The sequence below is a fragment of the Panthera tigris genome, chromosome D1 (genome assembly GCF_018350195.1).
Source record: "Panthera tigris isolate Pti1 chromosome D1, P.tigris_Pti1_mat1.1, whole genome shotgun sequence".
Lineage (NCBI taxonomy): Eukaryota > Metazoa > Chordata > Mammalia > Carnivora > Felidae > Panthera > Panthera tigris.
The window spans coordinates 9,508,127-9,524,952 of NC_056669.1; the positions used below are offsets into that span (position 1 = coordinate 9,508,127).

The 16,826-nt window shown below is 49.2% G+C and overlaps 2 long non-coding RNA genes across 3 annotated transcripts in view; one reads left to right on the forward strand and one right to left on the reverse strand.

Annotated features, from left to right (window-relative positions):
* Positions 1-168: 168 nt before the first annotated feature.
* On the reverse strand, positions 169-5,115 carry LOC122231062. The gene is made up of 3 exons (XR_006208177.1): positions 4,392-5,115; positions 3,316-3,472; positions 169-471 (listed from the first exon to the last, which is right to left on the reverse strand). It is a non-coding gene; the product is annotated as an uncharacterized LOC122231062 (long non-coding RNA).
* A 95-nt stretch (positions 5,116-5,210) lies between these two features.
* The window catches only part of LOC122231061, a 28,578-nt gene continuing 16,962 nt past the window's right edge, over positions 5,211-16,826 (forward strand). For both annotated transcript variants that reach the window (XR_006208175.1, XR_006208176.1), the window contains exons 1-2: positions 5,211-5,373; positions 7,619-7,678. This is a non-coding gene — a long non-coding RNA (uncharacterized LOC122231061). The remainder of the gene's footprint in view (positions 5,374-7,618; positions 7,679-16,826) is intronic.

Sequence of the window (16,826 nt, forward strand, 5' to 3'; positions counted from 1 at the left end):
GGAGGCAGATAGGCTTTCAAAATGACGTGCCTAGTTGTCGCCTCCCTGGGCACTCCGCTGAGGCTTGGGCAAACACGGCAAGTTGCAACCTGCCTCGTGGGAGCGTTGTGCCAGGGAAATAGAACAATTGCTGCCTTTCTGAGATGCCAATAAAACTAAATTTTTAATAGTTTCACACTGAACTGACACTGGCCTGTTGTTAACAAACATCTGCTCTGACGCTGTAAAGCCCCTGCCTACGATCCACCCCACTTCGCCCCTGCCGTCCCCAAGGGACAAAGAGCAGAGAACCCGAAGATGGCCAGTGGCTGGCACCAAAATATCCTCTTCCTGATGTCATTCTCTTCTTTTTTTTCATTCTCTGCTTCTAGCCTGTGCCTTCTGTGTCTGTTGCTTTGCTAACAGCATTCGCCTCCCCTCTTGCTTCTTATTCTTTCTTCATATGTCCCTTCATGTTTGCCTACATCTAGCCTAGAAAGAGATTAAAAATGAAGAATGTGAAACATGGGCTAACGGAGCTGCTATGCATCACAATGAATGACCCCACCTTAAACTGGCCTTTAAGATCTTTCCAGAAATTTGGGCCAACAGGTCACCTGGCACACGAAGAAGCGGATGAACACTGCCCACCTGGTCTCTTAAGCAGGACAGCTCACACAGAACATCTCAGGAGCCCTAGAGTGGCAGGTAAAACATCTGCCCGCAGCGCGGGGACAAGCTGGAGTGCCTCTCCTCTGCATATGCCTGGGAAGCCGCATAAAATCCAGAAGGCTGTGTCTCAGCGTGAGAAAGCACGATTCAGTACGTCTGTGGTAGGACCCAGGGATCTTCATTTTTTAAGTGGACCCAAGTGGAATCTGATATAGACGGTCCTCTGTCTACACTTGAAAACATTCACATATTCAATGGCCAAATTGTTCTCCTCTGGGACCTAGCAGCACAATGATAGTTTATACGTATTAAGCCCTTCCTATGATCCAGTGCTGTGGGCATTCATCTCATTTAATCTTCAAACAGCAACACAAGACAGATCCTATCACTGTCCTTGTTTTTATCAGCAATGGAAGTGCAGCTTGGAGAGGTGAGTTAGCCTGTCCAAGGTCACACAACCCGTCATCAGGAGGAGTTCTCCAACCCAGGAGGTCTGAACGTCCAATGCCCTTTGCATACTTTCCATGCACTATACCTGGAGGAATCATCTGTTTGGAACTGGATCTCTTGTATGTACATCTGTACCCCTCTTCTCACACCACAGAGGCATTTAATAAGATTATAAATGGGAGAGTCACTGAGTGAATAATTTCGTTATTCGGAACCATTCAATTAATCCAACAAAATATTAATTAAGCACTTACTGTGTGCATGGTTGACCATGTGCCCTCAAAATGTGGTCGACAGGTAAGAGGATATGTGACTTCAAAAACATAAAACGGGGAGAAGTTCAGGGAGAGTAGGCATAGACTAATTTTCAAATTCTTGGGAAACTTAAATTTGGGGTCAACCCTTGGAGCCTGAGACAAAGTTGAAGGTAGTGACCATTTGGTAATTATTGCCTCAAGCGATGGCCCAGCGTGGTGACATCCTGGCCGCTGGCCTGAGCTACAAGTGGATGTCGGGGAGCAACATATAGAGAAGAGGGGATGGTGAGGAGGGGGTGAAGGGGGTGCTACTTTTCGATAGGAAACGGTTTTATTTTTTACAAAAAAAAAATTTTTAACGTTTATTTATTTTTGAGACAGAGCATGAACGGGGGAGAGGTGGTGGTCAGAGAGAGGGAGACACAGAATCTGAAGCAGGCTCCAGGCTCTGAGCTGTCAGCACAGAGCCCGACGCGGGGCTCAAACTCACGGACCGCAAGATCATGACCTGAGCCGAAGTCGGCCACTTAACCGACGGAGCCACCCAGGCGCCCCGGAAATGGTTTTAAAAATCATATATTCAGTCCGGAATCAAAGCCAAAGTTGTGAACAATATGGATTAAAATAAATATGGACTCACCACCATTTCCAAATCCTCAAACCCTAAATAACCCCAGCACAACGTCCGGAAGGGCTTCTCAAAAAAGTAATTGACTCTTGTCCTGCCTCCCCTGCCCTTACAGATGAAGGTACGGAGATGCCCTGCGTGAAGGAGATTTGGTCTTTGGGGTACCTTAAGGTCTGGGAGCTGGGATTTTAGCTCTGGTCTTCAGAGCCACATGGATTTGTGCCTTAAAAGGTAGCATAAGTGGCCCCATGTCTTAGGTTCCAATAGGCCTCTGGGCATGACTTTGGAGTTGGAAGGATGAAAAAATCTGAGAGGACACAGTTCTGCGTTATAATTAAGCATCAAATGCATTGAGGGCAGGAATCAGCATCCACTTAGAAAATAGTTTTTCTTGCTTAAATTAAATGGATAGAGAACATGTTGCTGGTCCTTGGCAAATGTAGAAGAGTGTGTGTGTGTGTGTGTGTGTGTGTGTGAGAGAGAGAGAGAGAGAGAGAGAGAGAGAGAGAGAGCACCATTCGTTGCCATCTGGATAATCAGGAGGAAAGAGGAGACATCTACCCTTAGCCTGTCAAGAATGGATCTGGAGCACCCAGTTCCCTCCCAGCTTCGAGCCCACCACGTCCCTCCCCTCCTGTGCAATTCTTGGTTGGATCACCCCGATTTCAAGAGGAGCCCTGCTACGGTTACTCAAGTCCTAGGATTGTCCCGATGAGGGGAGGTGGTGAATCCTAGGGAGAGACCAATTTGTGGCTAGGTGACAGTCACCCTAAAGGGGAGCTAAGGTAAGAATTCCATTGTGGTTGTGCAAAGAAGGAGGCATTTTCTGAGAGGAGGACCCATCAGAGGACAGAGGATCCAGATTAAGAATTGGGGAGCATCTGGGGCAGCTGGGTGGCTCAGTCGGTTAAGCGTCTGACTTTGGCTCAGGTCATGATCTCACAGTTCGTGAGTTCAAGACTCTGTGCTGACAGCTGGGAGCCTGACCCTGCTTCGGATCCTGTGTGTGTGTCTGTCTCTCCCTGCTCACACTCTGTCTCTCTGTCTCTCTCTCAAAACTAAATAAACATTAAAAAAATTTTTTTAAAGAATTGGGGAGCATCCTCAAGTGGGCTTCCTGTGAGAGGTCCAATTTGGGGGACCTTTCCTTTCAGACTGTGGGAGCACAGTCCCATTCAGCATTGCTTGAATATGCACCCCGCCACATTACAATTCCTATAGGAACCCCAGCTGTTCGGGACATCTGGTTCCCCGTAGAGCTTTGAGTAGAAGTACAGAGGATAAAGTGAAGGCACTTTAAAGGGAAGCATTCGCGCTCTCTGCCGAGACCTGAGCAGTGCTGGTGGCACCAGCTGCAGGAACTTGTGGTCCAGGGCAAACTGGAAGCTGTCGCAGCCCGTGCGGTGGCCCCACCGGCGGCGGGAATCCCGGGAAGGGATCAGTTGAGAAGCGGCCGCTCCAAGATATGGCCAGAGGATAACAATGCCTGCAAGTGAAGCAGGCAAGAGCTTGGGTCCATCAAATAAGGGGTAACTTTAGGACAAATTAAAAAAAAAGTTTTCACATAGCAGGTAATGCATTTAAAAAAAATTACCCCTACAAGTTGAACATTTAAATAGTTTCAAGAGGGGTCGAGATTAATTTGGCTGATAATATTTTAGGGCTGGAAAGGGACACGGAGATCACCTAGTTCAGTAGTTCTCAACCCTTGGCTGCACGTTACCATCACCTGACGAGGTTGTAAAAAACGCTGACGTCCAAACCCCACACCAATGAATCACAATCCCTTTGGGCATTAGGATTTTTTTAACTCCTTATTTTGAAATTATAGTTACAAAACAATGCACACCCTCTATCCGGAGCTAACTAGACCATGGATCTTGCTCAATCTTCACTATTTTCTACAGGCATGTATTCATGTATCGCGGGTGTATGGAGGTTTCTAATGAATAAGCCTTAGTATTTTTTTAAACTCCCTCAGAAGATCCTAATACACAGCCAGGGTTGAACAGTGGTTTTGTCCGATCAACCCTCTTTCCACAGGTGAGGAAACTGAGTCCAGAGTAGCAAAGTACCCTGCCCAAGGACACTGCCATCTTTCAGTAGGGAAGGCAGTGGACTTTCTTAGTCCAACAATCTTTATTGCACATAAGTTTGTTAAGAGTCAACAATGTGCTACTGAAAAAGAGCTGGTTGAGGCTCAGAGCAAGAGGTAAAAGGGTGTGCCTAATTTTTGAGGACTCTTTACGGGACAAACACAAAACCCCACTCTTGGTAGCTCTTCCAACCTCATGAGGTTGTTGAATGACATTGCTTTAAAATTCGTTAAAAGCATGGGTCTCGGCCAGTAGTGAACATCCTCCCCCCACCTCCCGTGTTCATCATTATTATCAGCGAATTCTGACCTGGAGAGATCACAGGTCTGGCATCACATGGAAATTCTCATATTCCATGACGTTTTCTGTGTGTGGCTCCTTCTGTTTTCTTCTTGCTGCAAAGGGACTGGTCAATGGTTGGGAACACAGTGTCAGGCTTAAAAAAAGCTCCTGCCATGCTCTCCCTGGGGGACATTCTTCTTACATCCGCTTGAGGCATTGAGCCAGGCGGGTGGGAGAGCTCACTTTCTGGTGTCTTCATTTTACACGCTCTTTGGCCTTGACGAAAGCCACAGAAATGCTTCTCCCTTCTCCAGCAGCCTGCTCCTACACGGTGAGCCTCAAACTGCTCTGGTGACAGGCAAGCACATGCAATGGGGGGCATAGAAGACAGCCCTATATGGGGGACATGGCTCCAGCCGAAGCCCCTCTCAGCCTGAGCACCTCCCCGGTCTCCGCAAATCTTTCTGCACACCGCCCTTTACCTGAAACAGACAAACACAGCCAGGACTCCAGCTACACTTTCACTGGAGTCCGGGCCCAGGACAGCCGAGGTGGGGAACTGAGGGTCTCCGGAGATGAGTGTGGCAGAATTGACCCCTGGAGCTCCTGAGCCAGCTCTCCTTCTCTGAGCGCCCCGGTCCCAGCAGCAGCCCCTTTGAGTTGGGTTTGAGGAGCCGGACCATCCACAAGTACCCGGGCTACTGCTCCGTGAGCAGAGGTACACCTGCACCGCAAGTACCCGCTGCGGCCTCTTTCAGGCTCCCTTCCCAGGGTTCTATGCGCTGCCCGGCAACCAGGCTTTGTGAATTAGGAGATGAAAAGGCCAAGCGTTCCTCTCTGCACCCAGCGCTCTGCGGGGACGAGAGAAAGGAGCAGAGCTACGATGGGCTTGGCTGCCCTTTTCCAAGGCTAGTTTTCTCTCCTGCGGAGGACACGAGGGCACCTTCCAACCTGGTCAGCCATGCGGAGCCTGGGCCTCGGTGTTCCCTCCACCCAACCGCAGGGACAGGTGCGTGCATTTCTGTAGGTCCCCTTCCGGCCGCCCGGGGGCGGGGAGTAGGAGTCCAGCTTCCCAGACACTGACCTCATGGTCTCCTCAGAGAGCAGGACAGCCCAGACTTTAGAGCCCTCGGGCCAGACGGACCTGGGTTTGATTCCTGGATCCCCCACTTACTCATTTGCTCTGTAACGTTGGACAAGGACTCTAACGTCTCCGGGTACCATGTAGTGCCCAAAGCACACCAATCATTGGGGTAAAACCCACTCATTCAGAAAACCTCTTCAACATTGGTTTTCGTCCTGGGGATGACTTGTGGGATGCTATTTTTCTGGATGACGAGGAGGTCATCCCAGGAAGTCAGGTCCCATGGTATGCCCAGAACCTCCAAGACCTTTCCAAATGTTCTGAGACACTGAGACAAGGGCCATCCCGCGTTGGAGGAAATGGGGATTCTGAGAGCATCATCAAGGGCACAGATGTCATCCTTCAAGCCTTCGGGAAAGACTCCTGTGCCTATCTGGGTTTTATGTGTTCTCTGCACTTCAGGAGAAAATCGTGTTTCTGCTGACATCAGCTAGGTGGGGCTTCCCAGTTGCTTTGTGTCAGCAAGACCACCTACCCACTGTCTCATCTGGCCCCCATAACCAACCAGTGGGCTACGTGTTGTTATCCCGTTTTATAGATGAGACCACTGAAATCCGGAGTTTGAGCTAAAGGCCCACACCAATTAGTTAGAAGACCACAATTCAAACATAATCTGTCTAATCCTAAAGCCTTTCTAAACATCGACACTGTGGTTTTCCTTTCAGAGGTAGTATAATAGAGGGGCTACAACCAGGGTCATCCCTGACTTGAATCCCGAGGCATGGAAGCCTTCACTAAATGACTTAGTCTTTCCTAAGCCTCAGTGTTCTCCTTTGTAAAATGGGCATGTAAATAACACTTGCTTGCCTCCCACAGTTGTTGGGGGACTCCATGAGGATGTCCGTGAAACAGCTAGCTTGGTGCCTGCCTCATAGCAAGGGCACCACTGCCATTAGCTGCTTAACCTTAAGGCTTCCTGAGCCCCCACCCCCACGCATCTCTGCATCATGGGCACAGTCCTCGCGAAACGCCAAGATTTCGCCCTTCAAGTGTGGATAATGATACATGTTTGTGTGGATAATATCCTGTGGATAGAGCTCAGCAAATTCATTTTTTACTTTGTGTTATTTTTTCAGACAGTCTGAGTCAGAAACTTAAGGCTCAGACTTTTTTAGTTTTTCATTGGCCACTGAGAATTGCTTCCATCAGGGGAATAAAGAAACGCAGAAAAGGGGAGCTCTAACCTTGCTTGTTCGGTTCCAGAAAAGGGACTTTGCAGTAGAAACAAGGGTCTGTGGAAGGAACATTGGGCTGTAGAAGACAGGACAAGCCATCCAGGGCGGAGACAGGCTATCATCACCTACTGAAGCTGCCCGAGAGGCAGAGCCACAGCCAAAGAAGGAGCCCCAGGAAGGCTTGGAGGGGAGAGCAGTGCCTCTGTTGTGGTCTCTGCAGCACAGGCACTGGCCAGGAAGGACACAGCCTCACTGAGAACCAGGCTGAAAAATACTTCTAGAAAGTCTCTGCATCTGCCAGGTGGGGTGCAAGTTCAGGACGTGGTCTCCAGCTTTGGGAGCCCACAGTTCTGTTAAGGAGGTGAGACTGTCAGGAGGAGGGACCAAAATCAATGTCTAGGAAGAAAGGAAGGGGGAAAGTTGGGGACCGGAAGATAGAAAAAAGGAGGACCAAGGAGGCGGAGGAAGTTGAAAGAAGGAGGAGAGAGAAAGGGAAAAAGGGTGGGGGAAAGGAGGGAAAGAAGAAAAGTAAGGAGTCTATTCCAAGAATGTGTCACAGATGCTGATCAAACAGAAGGAACAAGTGCGAGTCTGCTGAAGCACCCCCTGTGGGATGCACCCCGACTCCTCCAGGAACCACAGCAGCCCCCCTCCTCCGCAGGGACCCCTGAACCTGCGGGTGGGGGAGGGGAACTGCTCACACTCAAAGAATTTGATGGATTTTGGCAGCTTGTGCTGCGAAGGGCTTATTGGCTTACCTTTACGTTTTTCTTTTCTGTCCCCCCTTTTTTCTTAAAGTTTAATGAGCATATGAATCACCTGAGGGGAAATCTTGTTAAAATGATTCAATAGGTTTAGGGTGAGGACTGAGCCTCTGATTTATTTTGTTTGTTTGTTTGAGGTATAGCTGACGTATAACATTATATTGGTTGCAGGTATACAACGCAGTGATTGGGGATTCGATATTTGTACACATTCCAAAACGATCACGGCAGGTAAGTCTAGTTAACATCCACAGCGCACGTAGTTACCAAAAAAAAGTTTTTTTCTGGCTCATGAGAACTTTTGAGGACTTTTAAGGACTGCTCTCTTAGCAACGTTCAAATCTGCAATGCAGTATCCTTAGCGCTGTAGACCGTGTCCCCAGGACTTCATTATTTTATAACTTGAAGTTTGTACCTTTTGACGGGCTACCTTTTCTTCAAGAGGATTGTGAGAAATTCTTTGTTCACTATTCCTTCTACTTCAGCACGGGAAGCTCGGGAGGGATGGCATTCCCCTTGGGGGTGAAGGAATGGAACGAAGAGTCAGCCAGCTCCCCAGCCCCAGTCACATGTCTTCAGAACTGGCCACTGTGTCTCCAGCTCTAGGCCCGACTCCTCTACCCATGCCCTTCCCCTCTTGCCACGACGTCCTCTCACCGAGTGGGGTGGGGATTATACATGACTCTGCAAGCTGGCCGTTGGGCAAGGTAAGATTAAGCTGAGGTCTTGGACCTCCGTGAGGCCCGATTTGCAGAAATCTGCTCCTCCTGGCCCCGTGCAGAGGGCCAAGAAGGGCCGACTTCTTGCTCCCTGGCCTCTCACAGCGATAAGCTTCCATGCCCTTCTGCTAACAAGTGTAAGGCCAAGGGGAGAAAACCTTGCTAAGGTTGCATCTATGGAAGCCACAGCCTCTCCTCCAACCACGCTGACTCGTTCCTACAATTGCTGGAGAAAAAAATAAAATTCTTGTTTGATCCACTGGACCGCCATGTTTAAGGGGACAGCCCAATTTCTGCAACTCAGGGGAGAACCCCAGTTGAACTGGAACTACCCTCCACTCTCTGGCCCAACCCTGTGTTGCCTTCACTTGACTGGGGCTTTGAAGCTACAGGCTGGTCAGCCAAGTACTTGAGAATAAAGTTGATTTAAGACTGAACTGATCAAAGTCAAAACCCCAGACCAATGAAGACTATTCTTTAGAGACGCTCCCTAAAGCCAGACCCACCCTCCCAAAAAATGTCTCCATAAAAACACTGTGCAGTCCACTGAGAGCTTTTTTGGCAATAACTGTCCAGGGAATTTTTACAACCCTCTGAAATAGTCACTCTACCCTAACTGTTCCGTGGCAGCAGACCAATGGTGCCTCATATAATTAGCCAACCTCTCGTAAAATGTCAGAGTTTTGGCCTGAGATTGTTCTCAGAGATATAGTATGCAAATATCCAGCTGGTATCACCAGAGAACAGGAATTTAGTTTGGAAAAACGCAGTGATCACGATGCCAAAGGACAGGCTCAGGGTCTCCACTGGCCCAGAACTTCTTCGAGAGGGTCCCAGGGGTCCTGGCTGAGAGGTTTTCTTTTTTTAAAAAAATTTTTTTTAGTCTTTATTATTTATTTTTGAGAGAGGCAGAGAGAGAGAGAGGGAGTATGAGCAGGGGAGGGGCAGAGAGAGAGGGAGACACAGAATCCGAAGCAGGCTCTGGGCTCCGAGCTGGTAGCACAGAGCCCAACTCAGGGCTCGAACCCATGAACCGCGAGATCATGACCTGAGCCGAAGTCGGACGCTTAACTGACTGAGCCACCCAGGCGCCCCTTGGCTGAGAGGTTTTCAACACAGGAGGCTCAATCCTAGCGTGACACCTCGTTCTCACTCTGGCTTTCTTAGAAGTGACCTTGGGCGAGTCCCTTAAGCGGTCTGCACTTGTTTGCTCATCATCATAATAATTGTAATAATGCCAACCTGACAGGGCTCTTGTAAATGCCAAGGGGACTGGAGGGGTGAAGGGACACAGGCTCCAGGCGTGAGAAAGGGTCAGAGAGGGCGGAAGGAACTTGTCACACGGTGGCAAGTGGCAGTTAAATCCAGGGTGTTTGACACGCACTGTGTTCTCTCCACCGAGCCCTGCATCTGACGAGCAAGGAGCACACGCCTGTGTCTGCACGTTGTGGTTGCTACAGTTGCCGACTGGACGATCCCGTGTGAACTACACCCTCCTCAAGCCCTGTTTGAGCGCAGCTGTGACCTTTTAGGGGCAACGCTGTGTCACAATCACGCGGCCTTTTTGAACAATCTGTGAAACACGGGTTTTCCACCTGTTCACGTGGAGCACCATTTCCCCCTGGCAGCTTAGGGTTTGAAGCCGGGGTTCTTCCGAGTGTTAGCACCAAGTTAGCATCAAGGCCCCCGACACAGTCTTGCACTCTTCCCTGGACCCTCCTCTCTGGGCACTCTTCTAGAGTTCAGAGCTCTCACTGCTCCAGAAGCAGCTAACACCCCTGAAAATAATGATGATTCATTTGACGGGGCACCTGGCAAGGTAGAGCAGGCTCTTTATAATATCTGATATTCAAAATGAAACTGAAGGTTAATATCTTTTGCCATTCCCATTTTATGGTAAGGAAGAGAAGGCCTAGAGAGGCCGGGTGGCCTGCCCAAGGGCATACGACCAAGAAAGATGGGCAGGATTCAAACCAGCCCCTCTTACACCGTGACCGGGCCCGTCCCTGGACGCCCTAAGCCTGGTTGGTGCTCAAGAGCGAGCACCCAGCATTCCAGCCCGCCCCACCCCCTGCAGCCACAGGCGAAACCCTCAAAAATGCAAAACCCGAAGTCCGGGCGGTGCAAACGCCCACACAGCGCGAAGTGGATCTACCCCGACAGGGGCGGCCCGGGTGGCCACTTGGCCGTGGCATGTGCCCAGCCTGATAAGAAGGCAAATGACGGGCACCTTGCGTGTCCAAGATGCGAGTCAGGTTTCGCCGCCGGGCTGTGGCGGGGCAAAAGCCGTATGTGGTCTCTACCTGCCAGGACTGGTTGGCACAGATGTCCACAGCCTGCCAGCCACGACATGCCCGGCGGTGTGTCCCCAGAGGGCCTCCTCGCGCCCCAGCGCTTCCCAGTGAGGCACATTCCCACAGCAGAGAAGGCAGCAAACCAAGCCTCTGCCTCTCTGAACCCTACCCTTCCTTCAAGGTCAGCTCAAGCCTGTCCGCCAGGGTACACACTCTATTGCCACCCAGCCGCTTCTGGCTGGAGGGCCTCAGACAGGTCATTCCATGCCTCTGAGCCTCAGTGCCCTTTTGCGAATAAAATGGGAGTAAAAATGCCCACCTCCCAGGGCTCTGGCAAGAATGGAGGGGTCCGTCCAGTGCCGCAAAGGCTGCAGGGCACATGGTAAGTGCTCAGGAAATGCCAGGCACCTCCTCCCTTCGAGGGGCTTCCTTCCCTGAATTTCAGTTCCTATCACCACCTGCCTCATTCATCTTACCATCTTGTCGCGCCCCGGCTTGGATCCATCATCTTGTTCCAGTCGCGTGTGAGTCCTCTCTTTCCCAGACCTTAGAGCCAAAACACAAGGCCAGCCTTTCTCTTACCTCCCCACAGAGCACTTAGCAGTTGCTGGTGCACTGGGCTCCTAAGTTCGTCAGTAACACATTCAACAAAGAACTGAACGTTGTATGAGAGTCTTTTTAAGGATTGGGTGCTGTATGATGTACATAATTATGTATTTCGTCCTGGCAACATGAAGCAGGTGCTGTTCTCCATTCTATAGGTAACCAAGTTACCTGTGGGTTCGGGTGGTCAAACAAAGTGCCCATGGTCACAAGGACAGGAAGTGGAAAAAATCAGGATGTGAATCCACATCTGTCCAACTCTAAAGCTCGTGCTTTTAACCATTATCTTAATTCCCATTACTTACTCACGATCTAGTCTGTTGGCCCAGAACGTCCCACAAAAAAACCCACAAAGAAATAACGGGGGGAAAAAAAGGAAAAATAGACAAGGAAGGACCAAAACAAATTCTGGGGGGAGTCCCAGATTTGCCTGACATCTTCCTCTCTGATCCAGGATGGACCCAACTGTCATTCGAACGACAGCCCCCAACCCACTCGTGCTACACCCACACACAGAAAACAATGTATTGTATTCAAAAACAAGGAAAAAAAATTCCTTCTTCTTAGAATTTTCTCCTTAAGTGATTTTTCCCTTTAACACCACAGCCTAAAAGAACCACGGGATAGAAGAGACCCCTACGATTTCTACAAGAAAAAATAATGTTGCTTTTTAGTGATCAGCTCTATGGCAGGAACTACCAAGAAAGTGCTGGCTTTTGAGTGTTAATTCCACCTGTCTGTTACACCTCAAATTAAAACCATTTGCATATTGGCTAGAGGGCTTTGAAATTCAGAAATTCGTGTGCTATAACTTGAAAGCCAAAATAAATCAATCAGAGCCAGCTGAGACATGTTCCCAGGAGATATAACTGAAATGTACAAGAATTCATCCACCCCAGCAGTTTGGGGTGTTTTCCCTGAAGGGGGACTGTCACCACTGTCCGGGTCTCAGCCAAACGGGCCTCCCCTTCTCAAGACTGCTGGGCGGGGACCCTGGCCTGGCTTTGTCAGTCACTCTATGCCCAGGCCCCACGTATGGGGCCAGCCCAGGGTGATTTGGACCTTCCTCCGTGCTTGTAGTCTCAAGGAAGAGAGCAGATTGTCAGAGAAGGTAGCCTTAGGACCAACGTCTTAATCAGAAAAGGAGTGATTCCAAGGACAGACAAGAAGAAAGGAACTCCTGTTTGGGGCCAAGACCTTTGACATATGTGAGCACCTTTCACTGAACCAACCAGCAGCTCAGAGATCAGTCATATAACCCCCATTTTACAGATGAAGAAACTGAGGCTTGAAGAGGGAAAGTGACTTGACCAGTGTCATAATGTTAGTAATGTTAGTAAATGGAGTCAGGATTTGAACCCAGGCCTGCTGGCCCCAGAGCTTGCCTCATTGCACTTGGTCACTTACCCCACAGGGGCCAGTGTGCACAGCCCGCAGACATGGGCGGGAGTATCATTCGCACATGCCACAGCCAGACGGCTCAACTGTTTCATCTTGGGTCTCAAGTCAGATGGACTGATAACAGGGGCAGAGGGTCAGGTGTGGTGGCCTCAGGGATCATCGTCTGACCGGTTCCTTGTCCTCCCGATCGTGCCTGGCGTCTGGCAGCAGAGACAGGGGTTGGGTGCATGCCAAGGCCACAGTCCAGGACAAAGGGCACCCTCATAAAGGCCCCTGAAGCCTCCCAGCCCCTAATCTCCCTGCTAGCTGCAGGGCCCTGGGCTTTACAGGTCAGCCTCAAGCCTTGTGATCTCTCTCCAGGCTTCTGCCCTGTTGAGGGCTCAGCCCCAGTCTGACTTGGAGACACACACAGAGGAATGCAGGTGCCGCAGCCATGGGCCGCCCAGCTTCACACATGCACATGCAGCATTCTCCACTGCCTAAAAATCCATTCCTGGCTGCACAGGGATCTGAGTCAAATGGTAATAGCAACCAGGCTGTCTGTGGGCACGTGCCTCAGTTTTCTTTTTTTCTTTTTTTTTTTTTAAATATTTACTATATCTTTTATTTTATTTTATTTTTTAATTTTTTTTAATGTTTATTTATTTTTGAGACAGGGAGAGACAGCATGAACGGGGGAGGGTCAGAGAGAGGGAGACACAGAATCTGAAGCAGGCTCCAGGCTCCGAGCTGTCAGCACAGAGCCCGACACGGGGCTCGAACTCACGGACCGTGAGATCATGACCTGAGCCGAAGTCGGATGCCCAACCGAGTGAGCCACCCAGGTACCCCGTGCCTCAGTTTTCATAACAGAAGAGAGCAAAGAGAACAGAGTTAGCAAGCACTGAGTGTCTCCTCTTTGCCAGTCACCATGCACATTACGTGCCTTCTTTTAACCTCACGAGAATTCAACAAGGGAACAGATACACTAATAGCCTCATTATACAAAGGCCACAGACTATAGAGCAGCTAGGGGCATAAGCTCTGGAGAAAAGACTGCCGAGGTCCAAACTTTGGCTCTTCTTCTCCCTGCTGTTTGCCTTTGGGCAAGTTCCTTCACCTCTCTGTGCCTCAGTGTCCATTCTCATCAGTTCTTCCCTGGCCTCCAGACTTGAAATGCAACATCGGCCCTTCCCCTATCTCCAGCCTGCTGACCCACTCTGCAGATTTTGGATTTGCCAGCCTCCTTAATCAAATGAGCCAATTCCTTAAAATAACCCCCGAGGCCCCACCTCCCTCTGGAATGTATGACCCCCCTTTGCTTCTTCTCAAGCCAAGGATTGTCCACACTGGGACCATCTACCAGGCCCAAGAGAAGGCCACTCCTCAGGAGAGCTGGCCCAGCCCTGGCAGGTGGGGTCAGTTATTGCTGTCATGGTTATATTTACCTAGGTTGTCACGAAGGCCTTTACCTCCCTTGCTTCCAGCCCAACACCAGGGTAGTACCTGGTGGGGGCATCGCGGCTGGGGGTGGAGGGACTTCTCACACTGAAAGCCCATGGGCTGTTTCTGGCGTCTGGTTTATCAGTCCTTTACCCTTCTCAGCAAAACTTCCTGAGCCACAGAGACACTAGGTCATTTTCCCAAGGCTACACTGCTAGTGGATTTCAACCCAGATTTGCCTCCAGGGTCCACCACCTACTTTTACTTGCTGTGGCATTAAATTAGGTAATAACCCAATCACACATGTGAAGTGAGTAATAGCACCATATCTGGGGGCGCCTGGGTGGCTCAGGCGGTTAAACGACGGACTCTTGATTTCCGCTCGGGTCATGAGCTCACAGTTTATGAGCGTGATCTCATGCTGACAACAAGGAGCCTGCTTGGGATTCTCTCTCTCTCCCCCCTCCCCCATGTCTCTCTCTCTTTCTCTCTCTCTCTCAATAAACAAACAAACGAACATTTCAAAAAAAATAACCACAATGTCTGGTGCATTTTAGGTGTTCCATAGTCATTAGCTTTTCTTACAGACATGATTGTCATCCAATCTTTACAAAGGATTGACACTTAAGACAGTTCCACCATTTTCTCAAAGTTACTCACACCGAGTGAAGGTCAGAGCCAAGATGACTGTGCAATGCTGATAGGAAAATAAAACTCACCGAATGAAAGCATCACTACTTTATCAGCATTACCTCGGTGGTCTAGATGCCCGCACATTTGCCATACAAAATGTGAGAGAAGTTAGGGTTGCAAAGTTAAGACACTTCAAAGGCAAAGAGTTGACATTTCAAAAGCACAAGAGCATTTCTTGAGAATTTGTAATTCTCATAAAAAGTGATGAATGTCCATGCTATTTGGCCTTCCACCCCTCCTAGGCTGGCTGGTCAAAGTCAAGGTCATGGCTTGTGGCTTTACGGCCCTGCTCTGAAATCGACTGGCCACTAATACCCTGTCATCCAGTCCTCCGCCCCCAGAGGATGGCTCCTGGGTCCAGTCCAGGTGTGAGCTTGCCATCCTTAAAGATTTCCCAGGAAAGACACCTCTGAGTCTCCCCTGTCATCATTTCCTTCCTGTAGCTAATGACCATTGTCATCAATGCTTCATATATCCGTGTTCAAGGATTTTGGTTAAAACATCATGGTGGTGGAAATTGGGTAACAAATGTTCACCAACTGTTCACCAACAAACAACGAACAACAGAGGAACCAGACAACTACGGCTTACGTACCCACAACGGGAAACTCCAGGCAGTGGCAGACAGGGATGAATGCATCTGCTATGTGTACATGGAAAGAGGGTCAAGACATATTGTGAAGTGAAAGAATCTCGAAAACGATGCTTGTAAACACCATTCCGTGTATTAACGGATAATAAGGGATGCTGATGCTTTCTCTGCATTTACTTAACATGAATGTGAGATAGAAAAAGCTCTGAATTAGCCAAACTGACAATAATTACCACCAGAATGGGGAAAAGTGACACAAAAATAGGGGATTGCAGCTTTTTCTGAGCCGTCTTAATTTTTCCACAAGAATAACGTATCCGTGCGCTGCTTATGCAATTATAGAAAACTTAAAGTCACTTTGATTATTTACATTAGAGAAATGGTAACATATGGTGTTAAAGGATGCAGCGTAGGTTCAGATCTTGGCTTCCACGTTGACTTGGCCACTCAATAGCTGTGTGACCTAAAATAAGTTTACTTAACCTCTCTGCGTCTCTTCAGCCTTTTCTATAAAACAAAGCTGATGCTAGCACTTAGCTCAGAAGGTGTAGGGAGGAATTAAATGAGGTAATGGAGTAAGCACTCAACTCTGTGCCTAGAGCATTAAGTGATAAGTAATATTGGCAACTCGTCTGGTTCCTGAAGACCTATGAGAAGCTGTGACTTCTGCCCTGGAACTGGCAGAGATCTACTGGCGATTACTAAATGTCTCATCACAACTGCAGGATTTCTATCAGGGAAATATCCAGAGCTCATGCCTCACCCCCAGCATGCACACACACACACACACACACACACCAGGGGAGAAGAAACGGCAGGACAAGTGACAGCCAACAGGGAAGCTGGATGGAGAACAGGCATGAGAGCTCTTGTCTGTTGAGGTCAGAGGATGTTTACGGAAGCAGGTCCCCAAAACCCAGGACTCATCTGACATCCTTTCCCCAACATGGCTGATCCCCTTAGCTCTGAGGGCAAGAGTTCACCCTCAGGGAAATCAGATCCCTAGAAGAAGGCATTTGGAAATAGAAAGGAGCAAATATAAGAACTGAAAGAGAGCATTTCTTCCTTCCTGTAAGACCACCCCTCAGTTGACTGTGCTGAGCGCTGGCTGAGCAGGGAAGGTGGACAATAATGAGGGGGTGGCTGGGAAGGTCCAATTAGGAGAGTGGTGGGGTAGGGGGCTTTCTACAGAGAGTAAGGCTAGACCAGGCTGTGTCTATCCCAGACCAGCACAGACCCAGAACCACAGCATGGCTGTTAAGGATATAGGAGTCCGGGGAAGCAGGGCTGCTGTTCGGCACAACATATCCATCTGAATTCCAGTGACTGGCTTCGGGGCCAAATAACTCTGTAATCTTACCCTTCAAGCGAGGGAGGGACTAATACTTTCCTTGGCACTTAGCCAGAGTCTACAAGCACACGTCCGGAGCGTTGCCTTTACAGAGCCGAATGCTATGTATCCTGATTAAATATTGGTAATAGCTCTACCTGCCTTATCTTGATCTGGTGGAAACCTGGTCCCCGGGGAGCTGTGCATTCAGGCTGGGATTTACCTGCTGTGCTACATGCCAAGGAGATTTCCTTGAGTCATCTCTGCAAAGAAACTGCTCTAAAATATGTAAAATCCAAATCTGTGTTTTAAATACTTACTTTAG